At 42.8% G+C, this 23127-nt stretch overlaps 1 long non-coding RNA gene and 1 other non-coding gene across 4 annotated transcripts; one reads left to right on the top strand and one right to left on the bottom strand.

Annotated features, from left to right (window-relative positions):
* Positions 1 to 431: 431 nt before the first annotated feature.
* Positions 432 to 16525, top strand: LOC108593716 (uncharacterized). Of its 3 annotated transcripts, XR_008474968.2 has the most exons (5): positions 432 to 2846; positions 3364 to 3637; positions 12486 to 12569; positions 14996 to 15268; positions 16346 to 16525. It is a non-coding gene; the product is annotated as an uncharacterized LOC108593716 (long non-coding RNA). The 3 variants fall into 3 exon arrangements; XR_013522802.1 differs by having other exon boundaries at positions 3481 to 12569; XR_013522801.1 differs by having other exon boundaries at positions 3364 to 12569.
* Positions 16526 to 18577: 2052 nt separating this feature from the next.
* Positions 18578 to 18765, bottom strand: LOC118145839 (U2 spliceosomal RNA). Its single transcript, XR_004731344.1, has one exon. It is a non-coding gene; the product is annotated as a U2 spliceosomal RNA (small nuclear RNA).
* Positions 18766 to 23127: the final 4362 nt, after the last annotated feature.

Below are 23127 nucleotides of genomic sequence, written 5' to 3'. Positions count from 1 at the left end.
CTTACAAGAGATTGTAGTCTAACTGAGTGACTATGAAAACAAAGACAGTGAGGCCATGGTATTTGTTGACATTTAATTTAGTTTATGATGTACAAATCTTCAATCTTGCACCCAAACAGTGATGCTATATTCATTGCTAGTTGACACATTTTTTCGCATGAATGATTTTGCCGAGCCTATGTATAATCTGGTTTTTAAAAACCTTTTTATTTTGAAATAGTTTTAGCTTTGCAGAAGGGTTGCGACGATAAGGCACAGAGGATTTCTATGCTCCCTTCTCCGAGCGTTTTTTAATGTTACCGACTTATGCAACTATGGTACATTGATCAAAACTAAGAAATTGGCATTTGTGTAATACCACGAACTAAATTACAAACTTTATTTGGAGTTCACCAATTTTTCTATTATTATTTTATGTTCCAGGTTCGAGTCAGGAGCAGCCTGTGATCTCATCCACTGTGTCTCTTTAGTGTCCTCTGCTCTGTGAGTTTTCTCAGTCTTGTTTTTATGACCCTGACAGTTTTGAAGAGTACTGGTAAGATATTTTACAGAATGTCCCTCAGTTTGGGTTTGTCTGGTGTTTTCTTATGGTTATTCTGGGGTTATGGGTTTTTAGGAAGAATACTACAGAGGTGACGCGCGCTTCCCACTATGTCCGGTCAAGGCTGTGTGATCGGACCATGACTGGTCACAGGAGATGTTAACATTGCTCGTTCGGTTAAGGTGGTGTCTGTTAGGTCTCTCCACGGTGAAGTTATTTTTTCCCCTTTATATACTCTTTGTTAGGAGCTAGTCATTACCCAGCACACATGGGATCGGGAGAGATTAACCTCTATCCCCTGGAGGAAGTCTTCCTTTCTTCTAGAGTTTTCCTCACTTCCATGTCTTCTTGGGAATAAGGGCTTTAAGAATCATAAGATTATTTTCCTTTGAAGCGATGTTAAAGTTATGCTGTTAAAGTTCAGAAATTAAATCTGTCCTGCACTTTGTTTAGAACATTCTCCATCTTTTAACATGAGCTTGTATGATAGAGAGAGAGAGGGAGGGAGGAAGAGAGAGATGGATTTTCATTTGGAGGGTTCTAAAGTTCTTGCTATTTATATTAACTCCAGTACTACAGATGCAATACCCTTTCCTGAGCCGAAAGCAGTTTTAGCAACTGCCTATTGTATCTTAAGACAAGAGACCCAATAGTAGTTTAATTCACTTAACTGTAGAATCATAGACCACTAGGGCTAGGCACAATCATCTGCTCTGGTCTTCTCCCTTTACAGATGGGGAAACTGAGGCACAGAGAGGCAGCATGACTTTCCTGAGGTTGCTCAGCCAGTCATTGGGAACCTGGGCCTCCTGCTTCTCAGGGTTCTTTTGCTGTAAATCCCTCTCTGACCTCCCTAGTAACAGAGGGAATTTACACTGTCTCCCCTCACCCCACCCTCACCCATCCAGGCTCTCTCCAGGGCCTCCCATTTCTCTCTGTAGATCAGGAATAAGACTTCTATCCAGGCCATACTTAGGATAATGCAGGACTGCAAACACCCTCACACCTCAGTCCCACTCAGCTCACACCCACCACCCTGAGGGCAGAAGGACCTCTCAGGCTTTAGCCACTTGCTTGCATCCCATCCCACTAACCTCAGCTGTGGCCTGCAATTCCCATAACTCTTGTATCCAGGCTCTGCTAAGGGATGGAGATGCTGTGGTTTTAAAGTGGAAGCTCTCTAGTAAATTTGGAGTTCATTATCAGAGACTGCTGTCCCGGCAAAAAGGAGGTCAATTCCCAAAGACGACCAAGCCCTCTTAAAGCCATAGAGGGACTAAGCAAGTAGGTCTTATCTTCTCAAGAGGTGGTATGACTCAGAAGTTGCATTTGGGAGAGGAAACAGGAAAAACATTGACCCCTTCCTCTTACCACCCACTTCCCCTGGGGTTAGAAAGTGAAGGGGAGAACATCTGACTGAATTTGCCCTGCTCATGAGACATGTCATTTCTCCAGGGAAGTTAAAGTGAAGCTTAAAGTCCCATTGGGCTCCTGTGTTCAAAGGCAGTCCAATGATCAAATTCATATGGGGATGCTTTCTAGTGACTCCCTGGACAGTGAGGTTTACAGGAGGTCAGGGGAAGAGCTTTCTCATGCCAGAGGCTAAGTGGTATCCAGGGCTTCAGTCACAATATCTGGCTGGCTGGATTTTTCACATTGCCCATTTGGACAGTCTTGGCTGCAGCTGGGGAGGCTACAGGAAGCAGAGCCGAAGGCAGTAAAAGCCTCCATGGAAGCAGCTGCAACTGTGGCTTCAAGGGCACCTCCTGCATGAGGCTTCTACAGATTGGGCACGTGATGACATGAGTAAAGGTGGGGTTTGGCTGCCTCCGTTTCTCTCTGGGGTTGTGCCTCATCCACATATCTCTCTTGGTCTGGGATCTTCAGTATTCATGCCCTTTCCCGCCATTAAAATCTCTCAGGGAAGCTCAAGAACTCATTTATGTTAGCTTGTAAATCACTGGCTCTGCACCAAAATATTAGACCTTTACAAGGATCATTGCTTTTTAATAGGGATAACGTGGTTCTCAACTTTGGCCATGCATCAATATCACTTATCATACATTTATAAAATACAAAAGACTGGGCCCCACTCAAACTCTATAAAAAACAAAAACAAATAAACAAACAAACAAAAACCCCTCCATAGGTGAATCCCACTCACCACCAGGCCTGAAAGCCATTCCTAGCTTAAGTGGAAAGGTGTCACTGTGTGAGTCCCAGACCAGCAGCATCACCATCACCTGGAACATAGAAATGCGAATGTTCAGCCTGAATGAGACCTCCTGAATCAGAAACTCTGGAGGTGAGTCCTAGCAATCTGATGCATGTGAGAGTTTGAAATCCACTGCTTTAGGCTAAAGCACAGAGGTCTTACTGGGGCATTTTAGTTCAGAGTTGGAGTAATGTGGTTGGCAGGTAGGGGTGCCCTCTGAAACCGTATTTGGTCAATGGTTGGCTGGTCTGCAAACTCACGAGCTATCTCTGGTTGCTTGTCAATCTACGGAAGCCGTCTCAGCCTTGCAGACAATCAGCAGTGTTGGAGCCTTTTCTTCCGGGATAGACAGTGATGATTTACCTAAAAAGGCAGCAACACAGTGGCTCACTAGTGGTGGTAATGGTGGTCATAACTGCCCTCTTCCTTCCACACACGCCCCACAAGCCAAAGACTACAAGTGAGGGTGGTGGACAGGACCGAAGCAGAGGATAAGGTTGTGGTAGGGGAAGTTAATGATTTTATTTAAGAGAAACTATACTGAATTAGAGATTACGGAACTCTTGCACACAGTGCTTCTTTAATTGTACTTTTATCTTAAAAACAGCGATCCCAAAGCATCACTTGAAGCATAGTGCCTTAATGGCCTGAAAGCACTGTATATAAGAAAGATTTCCCAAACATTTGGCTGAAATGTGGTGACATTTCAATTCTATTCGGTAAGCACTATTAGCATTGGGATACACCATGAACAAGAGACACCGTCTAAAGCCTCAGGATGTAGGAGAAAAAACAAACCAGTGAGAAGACCCCGCCTTAAAGAGGAGACAGATGCCCTGTGAACACCTATCAGTCAGCTTGATCTGACTTCGGGGGCTCAGGTAAGTCCTCTCTGGGTAAGTGATGCTTAATCCGAAAACTGAAAATTGAACAGAAATCAGTCAGGCAAAGGGATGGAGGAAAGGAAAGAAAAAGGTGGGGAGAAGAACATTCTAGACAGAGAGAAGCGCTCCTGTGAAGGCCTGGAATAGAGAGAGACCCTGGTGTGGAAAATTTAAGAACTGCAAGTTGAATATGCCCGATCCTAGAAAGTATGGGGGAATATGACAGGAAATGAGGTTAGAATGGCAGCCATCCCAGATGGATTTAGACTGGGGCCTCAGGGAAACTGGAAGGGCAATTGAAGGATTTAAAGCCGTGGAAGAAGATGAGAGGTTTGCATAAAAAATGAACCTCTTGGCTGCATTTGGGAAGTGGATTGGGGGAGAAATTGTGGGTGTTGGGAGACAGTCTGGAGATGGGTGTCATACACATTAAGTTTACAAATGTTTGCTTAAGGGAAATATGAAATGAACTAAGAAATTAGGAGATTAAAATGTGTGCCTCATCTCATGTTCTTTTTCAGCCCTAGTTTCGTTTCTTTGAATGAAATGGCTTTATGAGAGCTCTCTTCAGAGTTTGTATGTTCTCAACACTGTTCCTAGCCAGTGGCATGAATAAATCTACCTATACTAATTGAAAACTAGATGTGGCAAACCACAGTATAAAACACTGCTGGGCACCGTGGGAGATGGGAAGGCTTGGTCCTTGCCTGTAAGAAACTAACAATTGAGTAATGAAAATAAACAAAAACTCTTAACTCTTAAGTGTTCTTTGAAGATTCAAGCAACATGTGATTAATTATCAAAAAGTGAGGAATTGAATCATAAACGCTCTAAAAGAAGGGTTAGAAATGATTTCAGGGAAGTGTACGTCTTGGGCAAGGCTTTGAAGGATGCTGGGAGGTGGGTGGACCCACATGCATGGGAACACACTGAGGGCGGGAGTAGCGTGAGTTTTGGGCCTTGTGGTTGCATCCACATTTGTGGTTACATTTGTCTTGATTTTCAGGAAGGTCGACTGAACCTCAGACATAATGGAAAAGCATATTAGCTTTTGCTAAAAAACAAGGGGGTAGAGAATGTTCCTGTCTTAATTAGCAGGCACTTTTCTGGTGCACCTGCTGGAACTGCAGCAGGATGGGGACATGCGGGTAGACTTGACTGGGATGGGAAATGGGGCTGACTTGGGACAGGCCTGGGAAGGGCAGAGGGAACAGGGAGTGCTGTGGACCTTCCATAACCCTGGCTGGTCACTCTGGAAATCAAGGTGACTGGTTTTCAGAATGTTACCTAATGCCAAGGCAGTTTAGAAGTTACATATAACAGGAGGGACCATTCTAAAAGCTCTATCCCCAAAGCCCCAAGTCTTTGCCCCTTAGCACAGAGACAGCCTGCATTTATGTAGGAGTTCAGCTGCTCTGAAGGGGGCATTGGCTCTGAACTGCTCTCAAGTCTCAAGTATAATTTGCTACTTGATGGCCACCTGTCATCATCCTGGGCAGGGGCTGAGGAGGAGGTTGAAGGGCACAGGGGCTGAAACTGTGCTGCAACAGCAGCGTCACGTCTGGGCTGGGCCCAGAGAAGACAGGCATGTCTCTGGGGTGGCTTCTGCGAGATGCCTGTACCCGCTGGTGGACCAGGTTGAGGAGCTGTGCAAAGCGATCAAGGTGATGCAGGAGGCGTGCCTCCAAGTTTGGCTGGAAGACGTTTGTCTGCAGGGTGAGTTCAAAGGGGGCATTGCCTAGGGCAGAGCATCTCCAACTCTGTGTGTTTTCTGGAGATGCTTGTGGGGCTGCCTGGACTGAGGGCAAGGGAAGACAAAGGAGTGGGAAGACCCCAAAGACAGCCTGTGGGCCCCACCTGCTCCCTTTTCACTGGAGCTGGAGCTTTTCTATCTGCTTTAAGTTTTGGAGAACTGCTTAGTAATTTATTTGAAAAAGAAAAGAACATTGCTGATAGAAACCAGTTGAAAATCTTTGTCATTTGAACAGCCTTTTCACGATATGCTCTTTTGATCCCTGCTACCAGGCTTCGAGGCATGTCCCTAAAATAGGGAAGGTCCCTGACTCTCTGACACACACAGGGGTGACAGTGCTGAGCCCAGGACCTGCTCAGTGTGTACCTACTCTGCTGGAGTGCTGGGATGCGAGGCTCTGCTGGGGTCTCTGGGAGCAGGGATGGGAGCAGGAGCCAGTGAACTGCCAGCAGGAGGAAGAACAATGGGCTAGTGTGAGTGCTGCCTGAGGGGCCTGCGGAGGTGACAGTCCACCGGGGCTGCAGAGGCGTGTTTGTCCAGGCAGGAAGCCATGTGGGACCTCAGGCCAGTCTCCCCTGGCACAGCTCCTGACCGCACCTGCAGCAGAGCCCCTGGGTGCCTTGAGGATGGAGGAGCTGTTGCTGGATGCCGAAGCCCAGCTGGCCTGGGCCAATTTCTTCCTTACTTCCTGGTTGTGGTTCAGGACTGCCCTCTCTGCTCCAGGAAAAATTCTCCATTTTCAGGCCATTTGGACTTCTTCCTTAGTCACTCCATGAACTTACTATCTGGGAGCCAGATTTCCTGAGCTGGGGGCACTAAGTTCTAATGAAATGGCTTCTGAGGGGGAGAGGACTCATGGACAGGGTCTCCATTTATATATGTGGAGTGAATGATTTTATGAGCATCTCAGGCTTTTCCACTCTACTGAGATTATTAGGCCAACAAAGATAAGACCATATCTTGGTAAGTGGCAGTCGTTTTATCACCAGGTGATGCCTTCCTGGTGTCAGTTACTTGGGGACGAGGTCTGCCTCTCAGACCAGGTACAGGGCTGGGCACAAGTGTCTGAAGAGGATGCTGAGGTGGGCCCATATGGAAATAAACAGTAGAAATGAAGAGGCCATGGAGGTGGGCCAGACATTGATTTTCACACTAGGTATGTGTTTCATGCTGCTGTTAAAGCTATACCCAAGACTGGGTATTTTATAAAGAAAAAGAGGTTTAATGGACTCACAGTTCCACCTGGCTGGGGAGGCCTCACGATCATGACTGAAGGCAAAAGGCATGCCTTACATGGCAGCAGACAATAGAATGAGAACCAAGCTAAAGGGGTTCCCCCTTATAAAACTAAACAGATCTTGTAAGACTTATTCACTGCCACGAGAACAGTATGGGGGAAACTGCCCCTATGATTCCATTGTCTGGTCTCTCCTACAACATGTAGGAATTATGAGAGCTACAATTCAAGATGAGATTTGGGTGGGGACACAGCCAAACCATATCAGTATGGAAAGGGCAGGAATTTTGAGCCACAGGAATGGGCTGGCTACAGCAAGTTTAGAAAGCTGGACTTGTCAGCTTGACTTCTTCCCCGTGTCTGGTGTTCCCTGGGTCATTCTAGTATGCTCACTCTTGCTCGGTGCTTAGTAATACAATGGCCATTTCCTGGTCCTCTACGATTGTGGGGCTTCATGGTATGCCTTTTCATGCAGTATCTGAGTTGATCCTTGTAACAGCCTGGTGAGGAACTATTGCATCTGTATCTTACAGGTGATGAAATCAAGACACAGAGCATTAGGTGATTTTGCTCAAGGTTACAGTTTTAAGAGGTAGACCTGAGATTTGAACGCAGATCTATTTAATTCCAGAGATCGACTTCTTCATTGCTTTTTGCTATGGAGTTTTTTAGACAGTACCAGTTTGTCTTGACTGTGCTGAGTATTTCTAAGAGCAGAGTTCAAGTTCACATTTGCACGGAGCTTTTCAAAGGGTAGTGGAGCTCCCAGAGTTCAATCAGTATGAAGTGGAGCTTGGGGACAGGTCATGTCACTTGGTAAGTAATCCGTCCCTCCTAGAGCATCTCCCTCTCCTTCTCATGCTAGACCTTCGGCAGTCTGGTTGTGCTTTAGTAACTGGGGAGTTTTTCCTCCTGGCTTCTCTCTGCAACCTCTTTCCAGATGTCCCCAAAGCTGAGTGGCTAAAGAGGAAATCGTGATGGTGTATCCTATGTTTGGGACTAGAGTAGTAGATTTCCAAATATACAGTTCTTTGGGTAACCGGCATCCTGGAGACCTGTACTCAGCTACTGCTTGGCTTCAGCATGTACTTCTCAGGCACCCAGGGGTTCTGGGCACCACAATCCGTTGCTGCTGCTGCTGCTGCCCGAGTGTGTGGAGGGCTGAAAGGAACAGGTGTTCCAATGCTGCCCTTTGCTTCGGTTGCTTTAATCAGTCCAAGCTGATATCACACTCTCTGATAGATGAGTGCATATGACAATCTAGATTAGATAAAGTGACTCATAATTTATAAACTGTGATTTAGCAATCTGGTTCCTTGACTCAGAGTGATAAGAGATCTAGTGGATTTGGAGGAAGCTTGCGGGGAGATCCAGATAGCATCATCCCACAGTGGTGTCCCTCCTAGGAATCTTTGCACTCATTGTTGATGTATATGTTTATGGATCTAGGCGACTATACGGTATAGTCTGTCACCACTCTGTGGCGTATTCTCATACGTCTCTGTAGTAAAGGCAGTACCATCAGACTCCCCTCAGGGCACAGGCTCAAGCCTATCCATGGGATTGTAAGAATGGCTGTCCCTTTCGTGTGTTTACTATTTGCCAGGCACTGTTGTACTGTTTTATGCACATTCAGTAACCTAACCCTTATAAGAATTCTATAATGTACATACTCAGAGGAGATAAGATTGGCTTGACTTTCAGGTCTGGGCTCTTAACTACCAAACTGTCACCACTGTTCAGGCTGGAATGGAATGTCTATTCTCCCAAAAGCTCAGAGCCAAGCAGTGAGGGATGAAGGAGCCAGGCGAGGCCCTGCTTTCTGAACAAGATAGCTAGGTGTTATAGAGGAGAACCAGATGGTTCTCATGTGTGATCCCTGGACCAGCAGTCTCAGCATCACTTCAGAATTTGTTAGAAATGCAAATCCTCCAGCCCTGTCCTGGACCTGCCAAATCAGAAACTCTGGAAATGGTAATTTGGATGCATAATAAAGTTTGAAACTCACTGGAAAAGGGAAGCTGGAGGCTAGGTTCTAGGTCTATCTCTGCCCTTGCCTAGCCAGGTAACCATAGGCAGGTAATTTCATCTCTCTGGTCCTATTTCCTCATTTTAACAATGAAGGGCGCACACTAGATTTATTCAGTTCTCATTAACCCAGCAAACATTTATTGAGTGCTTACTATGTGACTGATTCCAAGAATGCAGAGACACGACACTTTCAGAATAGAATACAGTGAGAGCCAGGCGGCTCGGGATCATCTGTGATTACCACTCCAGGTTCAACCCTACTTAATTCTTGCTGAAACAATTGTTAGCAAGACTCTCTCTCTAACCTCCCACCCTTTCTTCTAACTCTAATTTATCTTCATACTCTTGCCAAAGCCACTTTTAAAAGAAGTGCAACTCTGACCCTATCACTCCTCAGTGAAAAACCTTCCATGACTCCCTAGTCTCCAAATGGAACACAAACAGAACACAACGGGAAACACATTTCCAAGGATCACAGGCAGCTTGGAACACAATTCCAAGGCCCAGAGAGATGGAACACAATTCCAAGCTGCTTGTGATCTTGGAAATGTGAGCTGCCTCAGACATAACTCTGCCTGTGCCACCCAGGCCTGTAGGATGGTGAGGAGGAAGAAGTCCTGGCCAGCAGAGTTCTAGTTCTGCAGACCCTGAGTCCAGTGACTGAAAAAATGAAAGAATAGGATTCTCATGCGACATTTGACAAAATTCTGCACTTCCTTGGGCTTCATGTGACATTTCTCCTAGATAAACCTGGTTAAATTCCTGTCTGTATTTCAAAACCTACAAAAATTTTGGAGTGACAGAAAATGGGCATGTTGGCTCAAGACTCAAGACTCTCAACAGCATGAGTTTGCAGTCTACTGCAGCAACTGGGGCCACTGTCTTCAACAACCAGCATCCTGAATAGGGTCCCTGGGGCTTGGTTACTGCAGTTAACCTAGGTGGGCTGGAGGGAGAACTTGTTCCCCAACTTCAGGTGCAGCCACTGATGTCTATATGGTTGTCTACCCCTGAAAAAGAGTGAAGGAGCTGTTATCAGTGAATCAATGAGACTTTATTGAGCATATTCTCTACTACTCTTTTTATGCCAAATTTGCTGGTTACGAAAGAAACCCAAGATGCTTCCTTGCACCAGAAGTCTGCCAAATTTTCTGCATTCCAGGGCTTGGCATCATTTTATAAATTGGCCAGTCCAAACTCCAGCTGAGGTGGGTCTGAGTCAGCTTAGCATTCTGTCTGGAACTCTGTTTTGTAGTCTGTGCATCCGTCTGTGAAGCCTGCCTCAACTGGTGCAAAATGGTTGCCTTGTTTTGGGGAGGTAGGTGGTCTGAGTTTCGTTATAAGATGTTCAAGTGGGACAGGAAGCCTTCAAAACAAGAGGGAGATCCAAGATGTTCAGAGTCTGTTAGCCTCTTAAAAAACCTTCTGTCTCTGTCACAGAGCGGAAAGGCCACCAGAGCCTAGTACGCACTTCCTATGGTGTGACTGAGCTTAGGAACTCCCTGAGCCAGTTTCTACCTTGTTATTGTGAGGACAGTGGCTAGTGCTCAACTGATATTTCTTGAATTTGTTGCATGTAGAATATCTGGATTGGACTCCATTGATGGTTTTTATCTGTATCCCTTTGCTGGGTTTTTAGAAACTCTTTTCTGAATGTGCCCAAAGTGTTTATTTTGAAAGATACTTTCTGACTCACTGCTTTCCTTGTTCTGATGGGAAGATATTTGTTCTGGTTGCCTCTCCTCTACCTCTCCTCACAACCACTGGAATGTCAACTCTAAGAAGTCAGGGCCTTACTTTCCTTGATGACTGTTCCACCATCAATGCCAAATACAGACTAGATGACGGTGGGATAACATTCAGCGAAAATATTTGCTGAATGAATGAATGCATGAAAGAATGAATGAATGGATGGATGAATGATCAACTGTCTGGGACTTACCTCTCTTGTGTGTGTGTGTGTGTGTGTGTGTGTGTGTCGTGGGAGTAATGTGATGTGATGATTAGAAGCTATGGAGTCAGATTGCCCAGATTAGATCCCTGGCTCTTTTCCTTATAAACTGTGTGTTTTAGCCAAGTTTCTTAACCTCACTCTGTCTGTTTCCTCATATGTAAAATGAGGCTAATGCTTCAACCATTGTTATGAGGATTAAGTGAACTGATATGTGTAAAGTATTTAGAATAGTTCCTCACACATAGTCAACGCTCCAGAAGTCTTAGCTATGCTTGGTGTTGTGAGCTGGGACTCCTGGAGTTGTTTTATCTCCACCCACCTCTCTCCACTTCTGTTTTTTTATGACGTGATTGTGTGTATTTGTGGAACACAGTAATTAAGGGAGTTTTTTTTTAAAGAAAAAAGTACTCATGCCAATCATTTTATATTTATTGTGTGCCTGTTACATTTATTACCTTTTTCTTAAAAAAATGTAGTATTTTCTCCCATAGAGAGTGATAGCAACACTGGGCTCAAGTCAAAATCGTTCATATTTGTTATTAATGAAAAAATAGTAATAATACTAGCTATCATTTTTAGAGTCTTTTCTATATTCTGGGCGTTGTACACTTTGGTGGACCAGGGGTCATGGATACCCAGGTATTGACTGAATGTCAGACTTTGGGTTCACCGAGGCCAGGCTTAGCTTACTCTGTTCATTGGTCTCACTCTAGTGTTACTGTGGCCGACAAATGCCTCATGTCGATTTTATGCTTACTTGAATTGACTGCTCTATCTTTGGAAGCAGATTTCTATTTTTTCTTTTGGACCTTCAAGATGTCTAAAATTTTGAGTTGTCATTATCTCTTTCTCACCCTTTCCTTTTTTTTCTTTCTACTGACATTTCTATTTTCATCTCCTTTTCATTTTCTTTGTCTCTTCATTCATTCATTTATTCGAGTTGCCTTCCCACCAAATTATAGAAGTGGTGGTTGAAAAACAGCAGTACAGCTGCCAGCCCTACAGCTCCACCTGTGACCGAGAGTTGCCCGGGAGCATGGCATATATGCAAATAGACTTGTCTTCACATGTTAGAGCCTTTTTCTTTTTATAGTAAACTGTACCTTTGATTCATAAGGAAATGGACTTTGGCTTTATTGTAATTCCTATTTCCATGGTGTTTGGTCACAAATCATGCATTACACCTGGCGAAACTCCTGAGTCACTGGAGGGCTTGAAGTTTCAGGAAGAGGAAGAGGAGGAGGTCCCTGTGTGGCATCTTCAGAAGGGAGGATGGTTGACAAGTATTATTACCTCGATCACTGGACAAACTCCCTTCACTTTACTCCTTTGGGCCTTTAGTTCAAGGGGAACAGGGCATTGGTCAGCTGTTGATCAAATCAACAGCATCCCTGATGTATATTTTTTGGGGGGCTCTGGCCCCTTGGGGGTTTTAAATGCTGCACGGAGAAGAAATGAGGCTGAGAGCTTTGAGTCCTGGACAGGCAGAGTGTGTGCCAGGTCACAGGGTCACTGGATCACTATTTCTTGGGAGAACCATAGGAATGAGATTGTTTCTGGGTGTGGAGTGTTCATGAAGCCAAGCTCCCTCATCTGTGTGGGAAATGATGGTTATGTGTTTTGCTAGACAAAGGATGTTCCACGCTACACTTAAGCTGGAGGCTTTTGTTTTTCTTGGTAATCAGGGTATTCTAGGGGCATTCCAATGAAGAAAACTTGGAAGGGGATAGGTAAAAAAGGAGATCTTGAGATAAAGGAAGGACTAGTTTTCAGTTGTCTAGGGTTGTGTTTCCTAAATCTCAAAGCATTGTCACCTGAAATGTTGGTTACTATGCAGCCATAAAAAATGATGAGTTAGTGTCTTTTGTAGGGACATGGATGAACCTGGAAACCATCATTCTCAGCAAACTGACACAAGAACAGAAAATCAAAAACTGCATGTTCTCACTCACAGGTGGGTGTTGAACAATGAGAACACATGGACACAGGGAGAGGAGCATCACACACTGGGGTCTGTCAGGGGGAAATAGGGGAGGGACAGCATGGGGTGGGGAGTTGGGGAGAGATAGCATGGGGAGAAATGCCAGATATAGGTGAAGGGGAGGAAGGCAGCAAATCACACTGCCATGTATGTACCTATGCAACAATCTTGCATGTTCTTCACATGTACCCCAAAACCTAAAATGCAATAAAAAAACACCTCCAAACCAACCAACCAACCAACCAACCAACCAACCAACCAACCAACTGACAGAGTCATGGCTGCTCCAGACTAAGTCAGGTTCTCTAGAAGTGGGGCCCAATGGACATCTCTCTATAGTAAGTATCCCATGTACTTTAGATGGAAACTGTTCTCTAGGAATTCTTATGGGACTTTCAGTTGTAAGAAAAATATATCAGGTTTTTCATACCAGCAATAACTTGCTTGAGCCTAGGGACTTCCTTATCTCATTATCTTTAACATTATTCCCAGCACAAAGTTTGCGCTCAATAAGCATTTGTAGAAGTATCATGGAAAATATTTCTTAACGGTGTCCACTGATTATGCTGGAAGTGGGGAAAAATAATGTTGGTAACAAGGAGGCAAAACTATTAAATAAAGTCCGTTGTTCAGTGTGTGGTGCTAAGTAATGGTAAAAAAAAAAAATCTCTCTGCCTTGGAGAGACCACACAGTGAGTAGAATAGCCCACAAACACTTTCTTTTGGCAAAGATTATTTCCCCCCCAGACTCCATGGCATAATAGCACCAAAAGTAATAACTATTAGGCTTTCTTGACTATATTACAAGGTCATTTATGGCAGTCTCAGGCCATATATAGTAATTAAAGCCACCTGTCCTTGGTTTTCTCATCTGCAAAATGATGGACACTTGTCAGCTGCCTGTGTTAATGCAAGGTTGTCAGAGTGGCTAGAGGCCATCTGTCTAGTACCAGAGGGAGTTCAGGAATGGCCATAAAAAGAGTTGGGCACCTTCCAGCCTGCCGTGGAGTCCAGGCTGTCACACACAATAAAGCCCTGGCTTCTGAACATTGGCACTCATCCAGGCGCCACTTGGGTTGATGCAATCTCTATTTGATCAGATGAATATGATTTCCTTTTCATTGTGCCTAGTCATAATGTCTAATGATTGAAGGCAAAATAAAACTATAAATTCCAATGATTAGGCCTATGCCTAGCTAGGAACCTGCCGTCCAGCTGTCAGCCATATTTGCAGGTGATGCCTGGGCACTCGAGAAGATGAGATGTTTGAATCTTATCTCTCCTTTGGATAAGGTAGCAGGACCCGACCTTTTCTTGGAAAACTAGAAATTGGTAAAGTTTGAAGGGGCTCCCTAGTGTGTGTGAATTTTGAGAACAAAGATATGAAAGGGAAGTTGGTGATATATTCTTTTGATCCGAATAATACAGTACAATTAGTGTATGTAGAAAACTCTATACTAGGCTATCAGTGCAACAATTATTATCATTATTTCAATCTGGAAGAGGAGGAAATTAAAACTAGGAGAGTTTGAACAACTTGACCAAGTCCACAGTGCCAGCACTGCAGCCAGATTCCAAACCAGGCTTTCTGACTCTAAATTAAATAATCCCTTCACTATATCCTGCGGCCTCCCCCATAATTAAGGTAAATTATGCATAAGAATGAAATGATATATATTTGCCAGAGAAATGTGAAATGGGTTTAGCTGACTCAGTATGTAAAGAATATGTGGGAAATTGCCTGAAGGCTGCAATGGACTTCGATATGTTATCGGTTACTCATTTTACCTTGGAGCCCATTACTGTCCTAGCTGGACCTACAGCAACTTATCTTTTATATATTTAAATATCTGAAATCACAGTATTTCTTTATAATAAACAGTGGTTTTTAACCTTGAGGCTCTCATGAACTCTCTGAACTGTCTTTCAAGGAAAACATGTATATGCACACAGGATTCATGCCCTTCCCCTTTAAAATCAACCTGGTCCTCCATTCTACTCCCATCTCCAAGGTTAAGAAATCCTCTATAGGTCTGAATTTATAAACTGCCCTGAATTTCTGGGCCATGGAAAAATCTTCATAGTTTAGAGGTGGTTGAGCCTCTTAGGTCGTCAATTTTTTTTTATCACTAGTCCATGTCTGAGTTGATGACGGATCATTTATTACAAGGTCATATGAATTTTCTTTCTACCCAACACCAGTTATCTAGCTATAGGATGCTAAAAATTTATGTTTTTTCACTGCTGTATCCTCAAAGCCTGAAATAGAACTTGGCACAATTACATGGTATATTTTATATGTTTTATTTTTTGCACTATAGATACAAAACAGTATGTGTGTAAAAACTGTTTGGAAATTAATCATGGAAATGCAATAGGACTTGTTCTTTGTTGCTCAGGCTGGAATGTGGGTAGCATGATCACAGCACACCTTGACCTACTGGGCTCCAGCAATCCTCCAGTCTCCACCTTCAAGTAGCAGAGACTACAGGCACATGCCACCGCATCTGGCTAATTTTAATATTTTTTTTTTTTGTGGAAATGAGATCTCACTATGTTGCCTAGGCTGGTCTTGAACTTTTGGGCTCAAGTGTTCCTCCCACCTTGGCCTCCCAAAGTGCTGGGATTGCAGGTGTGAGCCACCATGCCTGGACAGCAACTTGTTTTTAAAGGTAATTTGTCTATAATTTCTCTTTTATGTGTAACATCACTGTAGATTTCTGGTATATAAACTTTATCAAGTTAAGGAAATATCCTTCTAGTCCTAAGTTTCTAAGAGTTGTTTTACTTAAAATAAAAATGGATATTGGACTTTATCAAATGTTTAGATTTGATTGACTAATTTAATAATTTTTCTCCTAAAGTTTATCAATGTGGGGAATTACATTGATAGGTTTTCTAAGAATAAACCATCCTTGCATTCCTGGGATAAACCTTACCTATTATGATGTATTATTATTATGTCATGTTGTGTTAGTCCTTAATATACTATTGAATTCAGCAAGCTAATATTTTGTTTAGGATTTTTGAATTGATGTTCACAGTTTAGATGGCCTATAACTTTCTTTTCTTACATTAACCTTATTTAGCTTTAGAATCAAGATTACATGATTGGATTTTTAAAATAAATTAAATGCAGAACTCTGTCTTTTAGTTGGTGGGTTTAATATTCTTAAATTCATTATAATTACTGTGCTAGTAGAACCTACCCTGCCAACTTATTCCTGTTTTCCAATCATTTTTAAATATATCCTTCCTGTTTTTCATAGAAAGATCAAGTTTCTGTCAGAATGCTCAAAAGTTAAATGTTTAAAATTTAGAAGTTAAACTTTTAAACATTAAAAGTTAAACAGAATGTTTAAATTTTATTTATAAAAAAGTTAAACATTCAGAATGTTTAAAAGTTTAACTTTTTTGTTTTGTTATAATGTTATTATAAAACATTTTTTGTTTCTATAATGTTATTTATATTATATTATAAAATTATGTTATAAAAATGTTTTTTTAATAAGAACAAACTGGCGGTTGCCTCTTACTTAAGATCTACTTATATGTTTATTTGTCCCTATTGATTTCTTAAATTTATTGATAGCTATATTTTCTCCTAAGAAAACAAAAGCATTAGTGCATTTCAATTTCTCTTTGATCTCTTCAAGGGCCACATTTTGCAAAATTAAATATAATATAATATCAGTGGTGTTCTCTGGACTTGTGTATATTGTTACATATGAATTCTCTCTTTTTTCTAGCTTTAAGAAAACTCCTGTAATAAACTTTACCCAGTTGTTGATGACCTTTTGCTCTCATATGCCTTGCAACATCCTCCTGGGTCACTCTTCATTTGAATGCTTCCACCAAGAGCAATTTTAATGGGAGTCTTGAAGGTCTGAAGACATCTTTGTTATTCTACAGTATTAAAATAACTATTTGGCTAGCTTTAAAATTATAGGTTCAGTGTTTGTTTTCTTAAGTACTTTTTTTTTCTTTATTGCATTTTAGGTTTTGGGATACATGTGCAGAACATGCAAGATAGTTGCATAGGTATACACATGGCAGTGTGTTTTGCTGCCTTCCTCCCCTTCACCCACATTTGGCATTTCTCCCCAGGCTATCCCTCCCCAGCTCCCCCCTCTGCTGTCCCTCCCCTATTCCCCCCAATAGACCCCAATGTGTAGTACTCCCTTCCCTGTGTCCATGTGTTCTCATTGTTCATCACCTGCCTATGAGTGAGAATATGCAGTATTTCACTTTCTGTTCTTGTGTCAGTTTGCTGAGAATGATGTTCTGCAGGTTCATCCATGTTCCTACAAAGGACATGAGCTCATCATTTTTGATTGCTGCATAATATTCCATGGTGCATATGTGCCACATTTTCCCAATCCAGTTTATCATCGATGGGCATTTGGGTTAGTTCCAGGTCTTTGCTATTGTAAACAGTGCTGCAATGAACATTTGTGTGCATGTGTCCTTATAGTAGAATGATTTATAGTCCTTTGGATATATACCCAGTAATGGGATTGCTGGGTCAAATGGAATTTCTATTTCTAAGGCCTCGAGGAATCGCCACACTGTCTTCCACAATGGTTGGACTAATTTACACTCCCACCAACAGTGTAAAAGTGTTCTTTTTTCTCCACATCCTCTCCAGCATCTGTTGTCTCCAGATTTTTTAATGAGCACCATTCTAACTGGCGTGAGATGGTATCTCAATGTAAAAGTATTTCTTCATTATCCGCTCGCATCTAGTTTTGCTGTGGAGAACTATACTGTCATTTTGATTCTTATTCCTTAGCTATGGATATATTCTCTTTCTCAGTAAGCTTTTAGAATGTCCTTTTTGTATTAATTGTTTTAAAATTTTATTATAATATATCCAAATGTTTGTTTTACCTTAACTCTCTTGTTGCCCATGAGCCCTTTCAATCAAAGATTTTTCATCTTAAAAAAAAAATTTAGGAATTTGTCATTTCTGTAACACAAGGACAAGGCAAGAATGACCATTATTACCATTGCTACTTGTCATAGTACTGGCCAACACTGTAGGAAAGGAAAGAAATAAGAGATGGAAGAATTGGGAGGCAAAAAGTAAAACTTCCATTACTTTCAGAAGAGATCACCTTCTACCTAGAAAGACTATGATAACCAATAAACTGTTAGAATAAGTTTAGATAACCAATAAACAATAAAAATAAGATAAACTCAAATATTCGAATTTTTCTGTAGTATCAATAACCAACTAGAAAATTATATAAAAAACAAGACGCCATTCAGAATATCAACAGAAACTATAACATAATTGAGAATTAGTTTATTTAAGAATACGCTATGCTTCTGTGGAGAAAATCTAAAAACTCTAATAATAAAAAACATGGAATATGATCTGAGGAGATTGACAGCTGTCCCATGCTTAGCTGGGCCAAATTAATTTTATAATGATATCAATCTTCCCCAAAGTAATCTATAAATTCAATGAAAACTAATCAAAATTTTAGTTTTTTTTTTTTTTTTTGGCAGAGTCTTTTTGTGTCGCCCAGTCTGGAGTGCAGTGGCACGATCTCGGATCACTGCAACCTCCATCTCCTGGGTTCAAGCTATTCTCTTGCCTCAGCCTCCTGAGCAGCTGGGATTACAGGGGCCTGCCACCATGTCCGGCTGATTTTTGTATTTTTAGTGGAGACGGGCTTTCATCATGTTGGCCAGGCTGGTCTCAAACACCTGACTTCAGGTGACCGATGCATCTGCCTCAGCCTCCCAAAGTGCTAGGATTACAGGCATGAGCCGCTACGCCTGGCCAGGATGTTTTGAGGAACCTGATTAACTTATATGAAACCTTTAAGCTATACCATAATAAATAACAATGAAAACTGTGAAGTACAAGATCAATGAGACCAATAAAACAAAATAGGTTTATGTACATAAAGTATGTATTTCTATTCAAGAAAAGCATGTTACGGATAAAGTTAGCAGATGATAAGAGTGAAGAAAGTTGTGTTGAGTAAAACTGGAAATATCTAGAATTGTACATCTAGAAGACAGATGTACAAAGAACTGCTGATCAACAAGAAAAAGGGCAACCCCAGCAGAGAAACTGGCAAAGGAATGAACACGCATTTTAACCTGGCAAGAACAGATACTACACTTGATCTTAGCCAAAAGGCCAAGAAGTGATGGAACAGGCATTTTGGAGAAGAGAAGCTCCATAGGGTTAACATGCATATGAAGACATGCTTCCATGTATTAGTATCAGAAATGTCAAACAAACCGCTACACTAGCGCTGCACTACTACACTAAAACCACTGCACTGTTGCTACCACTGCATCCACTACACTATCAACATTGAGACCGTGGATGATGCCAGGTTTGGTGGTAAAGTAGAAATACGAGAAGCTGGGGAAAGAATGAACTGCTGGTGGAAGTCTTGGACAGCAATCTGTTTGTATTTAGTCAAATTAAATATATACCTATTATTTGACCCAGTAATTCCACCTCTGGGCATATAACCTCCAGGAAATTTTCACACGCCTTTGAAAAAAGATGCACATAAGAATGTTCATCGATGCTTTGTTTGTGGAAGAGGGAGTTGGAGACAATCTGCTTAGGTGAAATGCAGTGCTTGCACACCATGGAATACTTTGCAGGTGTTAGAAGTGAGGCACAGAATGTCTACATCAATATGGATAGTGCTTACAACACCATGCTGAATTAAAAAATAAGAAACAGTGTGAAATGTATAACATCACATCATCTATATGAATTAAACATCTATACATGCCAAAAAAACCCTGTCTTATAAGAACAGGTACGAATGTTTACAAATAAAAGGCTCAACATCAACCACTGAAAAGAGTTGTCCTGATTGGAATGGTGGGTGGGTGATGGGGGTGTGAGGGGACAGGAAAAAGAATAGACCTGGAAAATGAGGGGGAAAGTGGAAGAACGAATAAATAGATTACTGAGCAAATGAATGAATGAGTGAATCAGATAGGGGCTTTTCATAAATCAAAAATGATGCAGTGTCATGAATGAAGATAATTAAAGGCCAAATGAAAAGATTAAGACTTGGCAACAGATGCTGGAGAGGATGTGGAGAAAAAGGAACACTTTTACACTGTTGGTGGGAGTGTAAATTAGTCCAACCATTGTGGAAGACAGTGTGGCGATTCCTCAAGGCCTTAGAAATAGAAATTCCATTTGACCCAGCAATCCCATTACTGGGTATATACCCAAAGGACTATAAATCATTCTACTATAAGGACACATGCACACGAATGTTTATTGCAGCACTGTTTACAATAGCAAAGACCTGGAATCAACCCAAATGCCCATTGATGATAGACTGGATTGGGAAAATGTGGCACATATACACCATGGAATATTATGCAGCAATCAGAAATGATGAGTTCGTGTTGTTTGTAGGGACATGGATGAATCTGGAGACCATCATTCTCAGCAAACTGACACAAGAACAGAAAATGAAACACCGCATATTCTCACTCATAGGCGGGTGAGGAAACATGAGAACACATGGACACAGGGAAGGGAGTACTAAACACTGGGCTCTATAGCTGGGAAAAGGGGAGGGCCAGTGGGAGGGGGAGGAGGGGAGGGATAGCCTGGGGAGAAACGCCAAATGTGGGTGAAGGGGTGAAAGCAAACAGAACACACTGCCATGTGCGTACCTATGCAACTGTATTGCATGCTCTGCACATGTACCCCAAAACCTAAAATGCAATAAAAAAATAAGAAAAAAAAAGAAAGAAAGAAAGAAAAAGACTTGGCAGAGGTAATGACACATAATAAGCACTCTAAATCTAGTAAATGTTGGAAGAAATGAGGTCGATGGTTAATCTTTTTGCAAAGCTAAAATTTCTTTTACAATATGAATCAGTGCTCTTTAAGAAATTATTTTAGAAGTTTTGATCTTGGTATATCAAATTCTTTAAAAATGGGAGCACACCTGGAGACATCCAGACCATGTTCACAGTTTTGTTTTGTCTTTTCTTCCACTTCTTGAGACATTGTATAAACATAGTTACCTCTTTTGAACTATGCCATGAAGTTTGACTTTTGATTCTAAGTTACAGAAAACATTTTTCTGGAAAATATGTGCTATTTTGATCAAGTCTTGATTCCAAAGCACCTGCTTATATGTGGTCACTGATATGCAGGGTATTTGCTGGAAAAATGAGCTGGAATCTGCCTCATGAGCTTTGAGGCTGTAAGAGGTGGTGAGTTTATTGCTGGCTATGATGATGGGCTTGCCTATTGACAGTTTTTTTCCTGCCACTGTACGAGATCTGATTTGTCAGAGTATCTCTGGGTTTCACCGTTTCTTTCCCTCTTTCCAAAGGACAGAAATTTATCCCAGGGGATATAGCTTCTATTGATCTGCTTCAGTCTGAATAATAATGATCCTATATTACTACTGACAAACATGGCTGACACTTGGCTTTCCCTACTTCCAACCTAATAAATAGCTTTTAGTTTAATTATTTAGAGTTCTGGCTCTAGTCAGATGGATTTGGGTCTGGCACCACCCTATATCCTGATAGCCTGGTGACATTCGGCAAACGACATTCCCTAAGTGTTTGTTTGTTGCTCTGAACAGTACAGATAGAAGATTCCTTACAGAGTTTTTGTGGTGACTTGATTAGTTCATGTATTTAAGGCTTAACATGGAGCCTCTTGCACAGTGAGTGGTTATTATTGCTGCTTTGTGGAAATGATCATGCTAGACCTATGGGGAGACACTGAGATGAATAAGAAAAAGCTCTCAATTTCACAGACTTGGAGAGAATGAGACATAATGAAAATAGACAAAAGACAGACCCATGGGAGAGAGGACCAGTGAGGTCACATAGCCTCCTAAGAATCTGTAAGACATTCACAGAACTGGTTCTTCATTTTATAAATGAGGAAACTGAGGCTAGAAGAGTTATGTGACTTGTTGAAGGGGACACAGCAAGTGAGTGTCAGAGCCTTCATGGAAACCCACGTCTCCTGTGACTAAGCCAGGCCTGAGGGATGTGACTCTGTTTCTCACAAAAACTCCTCGGTGGAGTCCAAGGCCTTGCCATGCTGCCACCTGCCAGGCCACGGTGTGGGCTGTCAGCTGCTGCAGCATGGGGGCTTCCACTTTCCCGAACTGCAGAGGCTTTGTGGGGAGGGCTTATCCCCAGCCAGGAGACAGCCTCCCTGGCTTTTGAGTGAGTCATTTATGAAATGTGGATATCAGTTCTCTCCAAGACTTGGCCTCACATCAACAACCCATTAGAGACAGTAATTCATAACTTCATCAGATGAATTTTTTGGGGGGTCAGTATGCTCCAAGTCTTGTGTGGGGCACCAGAGAGGCAAAGATGAAACCTCCTTGAGAAACTTACAGAGTCATATGACAATTCACCATCACATAATGAATTGACAAAGTGCTCTAAGAGCTGAAAAGAGGGACAAGTATTTTCTGGGCTAAGGGGTTTGTCCTCCCAGCAAGAGAGACGACAAGGTCGAAGGAGGGAATTGCATGGGTGTTCGGTGGTGCTCAGAGGGCACTGGGACCAGTGTTTGGAGGGCAGTGGGTGGTGAGGCTGGAAAGGAAGGCAAGGGCTCGATAGTGGGAGTCCTTCGAGGCCCCAGCTCTGTGGCTGAAGGGAGGTGAATGCTTTGTAGGCTGGAGGATAGCATGATCAGGTCTAGGTGGTGCAAGATGGCTCTGAGACACTATGGACTGCAGAACAGCAAGGCCTCACACCTGCTCGAGGGGTGGTAACCAAGGGGTCTTGACCCCAAACTGGCTGAGTCCCTGGAGCCTGAGCATGTGGACCTCAGGTATGCAGTGGCAGAAGACTTCCGAACTGGGAAGGAGCTGGTCACCAACACCCTCTACACTTCCAGGGGGTGAACTCATGACTTTTACTTCAAGAAGCTTCCTGTTACCAGTGGGTGGGCACCCGCAGAGAGGCCCTGTTCATCCTGTGACTACAAGCCCAGCTCCAGTCAAAAAGCACGGGCACAGTCTCCTTTCTTCCCTGAGAGGGTTGGCCGCTTTCTTCGTGGGCATAGCCGCCATCAAAACCAGCGCCCCCATATTTCAGCATGATTAAGCTTTGCCATTTTGGGGGTGGCTGGGGGCGAGGGGAGGGGCTATTGTGTTTCAAAATGGAATAAACAGAAAAGCAATATTAAAAGAATGAGAAGGTTGTTTACTGAGGCTTGAAGAGATGAGATGACAGGTGTTTCCTCCGTGTCGAGAACCAGTGACCCCTGGGAATCGCATTTCCCGCACAGCAGGCACCCATGGCGGGCTGAGTCCTACCCCATGCCCTGGTGGCTTGGAAGCCTGCACGGGCGCTATGCAAAGCCCAACGTTTTCCAGAGGGGCTTTTGGGCTCATCACTGGCCTGGGGAGGGCTAGACGTGGGGTCCCCACAGCTCGCCCCACACCACGTTCACACCCACACCCAGCAGGTCCCCGTGGGGCCGGGGCAGGCTGTGGCCGCCCGCGCTGCGCTGTTGCTCTGTCCCAGCTGGCTG

This window comes from Callithrix jacchus, chromosome 10 (assembly GCF_049354715.1).
Source record: "Callithrix jacchus isolate 240 chromosome 10, calJac240_pri, whole genome shotgun sequence".
NCBI lineage: Eukaryota > Metazoa > Chordata > Mammalia > Primates > Cebidae > Callithrix > Callithrix jacchus.
This window is presented reverse-complemented; position numbering and strand designations above follow the sequence as displayed.